Genomic DNA, 4306 nt, shown 5'->3' with positions numbered 1-4306 from the left:
CACTTTTGCAGCTCCTGGAGGCTCTGTGACCTGCGTCATTGTGGGGGAGGGAGGGGGAGAGGAAGGGGCTGTGTAGGGCCTGGCATTTATTTCTGATGTTTGTTTGTGTTTGTAGTAGAAAATTTGGGGACTTCCCTGGCAGTCCAGTGGTTAGGACTCCGTGCTTCCGCGGGGAACTAAGATCCCACAAGCTAGTGTGGTGCAGCCAAAAAAAAAAAAAAACTTGGGAGAGTTCAGAAGAGTATATACAGGGAAAAAAGTGCCGGAATCTAGAGGCCAACACTTAGAACTTGGATGAAACCACATCATCCACTGTGTGGCCTCTGCTTTCCCCCTAATGTCAGATGTGCTTTCCCCCTGTGGTCAGAAACTCACCATAGACCCAGATGGATCATGATTTTTTTATGTAGCAAATCCCTGTTGTTGGACAGTTAGGCTGTTTCCAGTTTGCGGATTTTATAAATAACAGTGGCCATGTTCACCCTCCTTTTTTTTTAAAATTTATTTTAAATTTATTTATTTTTGGCTGCGTTGGGTCTTCGTTGCTGCTTGCGGGTTTTCTCTAGTGGCGAGCGGGGGCTACTCTTCGTCATGGTGCACGGGCTTCTTGTTGCGGTGGCTTCTCGTCGTGGAGCACAGGCTCTAGGCACGCAGGCTCAGTAGTTGTGGCTCGCGGGCTCTAGGGCGCAGGCTCAGTAGTCGTGGCGCACGGGCTTAGTTGCTCCGTGGCATGTGGGCTCTTCCCAGACCAGGGCTCGAACCTGTGTCCCCTGCACTGGCAGGCAGATTCTTAAGCACTGCGCCAGCAGGGAAGTCCTTCACCCTCCTTTCTTATGACTTTTTTTAGGGTAGATTCCTGGGAATAGATGGAGTGTGGACAGTGGGTCCAACTTTTAACCCTCCCCTCATACCCAGCTTTATTCACATCATCTCAGCCGTGTTAAAAGGTGTCCCCAGTCCCAACTTTGGACAACCCCGTGTGTCCCCGGTGTTTTCCTTTTTACTCTGTCCTCCGGAGAGCCCTGAGAGAAGTAGAAGTCAGTAGCACCTATTTCCGATGGAGAGACTGAGGCTCAGGGCAGTGAATGGCTTTCAGGGTGGAGGTCGGGCCTGAGGCAAGGCAGGTGTCGCCCTGTCCTGGGGAAGCTACAGGTGAGGAAGGGAGTGCCTTCATTCATTCAGGCACTGTTCCAGGGCCAGGGCCAGGGCCAAGGCTGCTCCAGACACACCCTTCCCTGCTCCTGGGTTGTTCGCGAGAAAGATACTAGACAAGTAACAGGTGATGGGAAATGCCAAGATGGAAGTTAAAGACGGGACAGTGTGGGGCTTCCCTGGTGGCACACGGGTTAAGAATCCACCTGCCAGGGCTTCCCTGGTGGCGCAGTGGTTGAGAGTCCGCCTGCCAATGCAGGGGATGCGGGTTCGTGCCCCGGTCTGGGAAGATACCACATGCCGCGGAGCGGCTGGGCCCGTGAGCCATGGCCGCTGAGCCTGCGCGTCCGGAGCCTGTGTTCCGCAGCGGGAGAGGCCACAACAGTGAGAGGCCCCTGTACCGCAAAAAAAAAAAAAATCCACCTGCCAATGCAGGGGACACGGGTTCAAGGCCTGGTCTGGGAAGATCCCACATGCCTTGGAGCAACTAAGCCTGTGCTCCACAACTACTGAGCCTGCGCTCTAGAGTCTGCAAGCCACAACTGCTGAGCCCACGTGCCTAGAGCCAGTGCTCCACAAGAGAAGCCACCGCAATGAGAAGCCTGCACACCGCAATGAAGAGCAGCCCCCGCTCACCGCAACTAGAGAAAGTCCCTGTGCAGCAACAAAGACCCAACGCAACCAAAAATAAAAATTAAATTAAAAAAAAAAAAAGACGGGACAGTGTGGGAATGAGGGCTGTTCTTAGAGTTGGGCAGCAGGAACCCCCTCTGAGGAGGTGACCTTTGTGCTGCGATGTGAAGGGAGGAGCTGGCCCAGCTGGGGTAGGTGTTCAAGGCGGAACAGCAAGTGTGAAGGCCTTGTGGCTAGAACAAGCTTGTGGAAGAAACTTCCAGAAACAGATCAAGGAAGGCAGGTGGCTGAGGGGACAGTGAGGATGAGACAGACTGGAGAGGGAGGCAGGACTAGAGGGGTACTCCAGCGGGAGTGACCAGCAAGTGCAGAGGCCCTGGGACACAGGGCCAGTGTGGCTGGAGTGGAGTGGGGAAGAGGAGAAGACGGAGGAGTTCACAGGAGGCCTCGGGGTCGGGGAGCCACTTTCCCCTCTCATCTCTCACCTTCCATTCTGTCTCTGGCCCTCAAACATCCTGGAGCAGGGCTGGGACTCCTCAGTGGGCAGGGGAAGGACTCGGCCTGGGCCTCTCAGGCCCTGATGGCTCTTCTCCACACCTACTGTCTGCTGAGGACTCTGCTGAGCACTTGACACACATTAGGTCTCCTGGTGCCAGTCCCCATCTGGAGGATAAGAAAACAGGCCTGGGGGTTGAGACTTGCTGCACACTGCCTGAATCCACAAGAGGCTGTCTGCTGAAGCTGGGAAGAAGGGCATAAATTGGACCTGGTCCCTACCCTCTTATAAGTCTGTCTCCCCACCTGTAAAATGGGTGAGTGAAGAGGCCAGTGATTCTCCACCCTCTCAGACGTGACACCATTTAAAAACATTTATAACAGGCGCTTTACGCTCCTGAAGTGAAGTCACCGCTGATATCACCTACCTATATAGAATTTTAAATCAACACAAAGGGGACTTCCCTGGTGGTCCAGCGGTTAAGAATCTGCCTTCCAATGCAGGGGACGCAGGTTTGATCCCTGGTCAGGGAACTAAAATCGCACATGCCGCGGGGCAACTAACCCTGCGTACTCTAGAGCCTGCGTGCTACTGACCCCACGCACTCTGGAGCCCGCGCTCCACAAATGGAGAGGAAGCCCTGAGCGCCACAACGAAGAGCCTACACATCACAACTAAGACCCAACGCAGCCGAATAAATAAATGAATATTAAAAACAAAAACGCAAAACTCCAACTTACATTATAAAAGCAAAAAAGGAAATAACTACATAAAATGATTTCAGCATGTAAATGCTGGTGGCCCCAAGGCCCGTAGACGGAAGCATCAGGAGTCTGCATGGACGCAGGGTCCCTGCACTGGCGCAGCCCCTAATGCCGCCCGCCTTCCCCGCTCTGCCGACAGGGGTGCGGTTTTCCCAGGCGGGTCACAACTATTGGTTAGTCTCCAAATAAGGCGGGACCCAGTTCCTTTGGCTACAGCGCAGGTGCGTTGCTGGCAATTCCATATTTGTTTAGTTTACACCGGGAAAAAAGTCCTGCGTGTTCATACAAGAAATGGAGCGAAACCCAGGATCAAAGAATCGTAACCGGCCCCTCCGCGCCGGGAATGTCCCGAGCGTTGGGAGATCCGGCGGGACGTCCCATCCCGTCCCCGCCTCCACGTGACCGGATCCCTGCCGTTCCGACACCCAAAGACGATCCCCGAAGTTCCGAAACGCTTCTGGAGGAGGGCCATCCCGCAAACAGTCACAGCATTACATGACATCAATGACCCTACACTACTGTGGTAGTTTAAGGAAATTATTTAAGCGCTATTTTTACACTGCGCTTTCTTCACGTGGAGGCGCGAAAGGGCCTTAACTCTCGCGGCCCTGCTCCTTTCCTATTCCTGCGCACCTGCCTCTCCTCCGCTGTGCAGCCGGCCAAGGTTTGGTTCCTGGTTTCCGCCTTCCTTCCCGGGACCTCTCGGAGAGAGGAGTTAATAGTCCTGTTTCACAGCTGAGAAAAGGAGGGCCAGCCAGCAGCCAATCACGGCTGGGCAGGCGGGGACCTGGATTTTTCTCCTCTGGTGCCCAATCTTCACCAGCTCTTCTCTCCACGGACCTTCCTTCTGATACCAGATTTTCATCTGCGGTGTGATCTGTCGAGAGCACATAACTCCACTCAACCGTTGTACTTACAGCAATGATTCATAGGGCACTTAATCTTTGTTCGGCACTGGTCTAAAGGCGTTGCACGTTTAGTCTTTGTTTTCTGTTTCTGTTTTTCTGCCGTTGGTGGTGTTTCGGCCACACCGCGCTGCATGCGGAGGTCTTACTTACGCGATCAAGGATCTAACCCCGGGCCCGCTGCAGCAGAACCGCGCCGTCCTCACCACCGGACCGCCAGGGAATTCCGTTTCCTGCTGTTGTTGTATTTTTCATTCATTGGTTCCACATACTGAACCTCCCCCCAGAATCAGTACTGGAGACTGAGATTACAAAAAAAAAAAAAAAAAAACCCACAATCGGAACACTTGCGATTT

Source organism: Hyperoodon ampullatus (assembly GCF_949752795.1).
Source record: "Hyperoodon ampullatus genome assembly, chromosome: 11".
Lineage (NCBI taxonomy): Eukaryota > Metazoa > Chordata > Mammalia > Artiodactyla > Ziphiidae > Hyperoodon > Hyperoodon ampullatus.
This window is presented reverse-complemented; position numbering follows the sequence as displayed.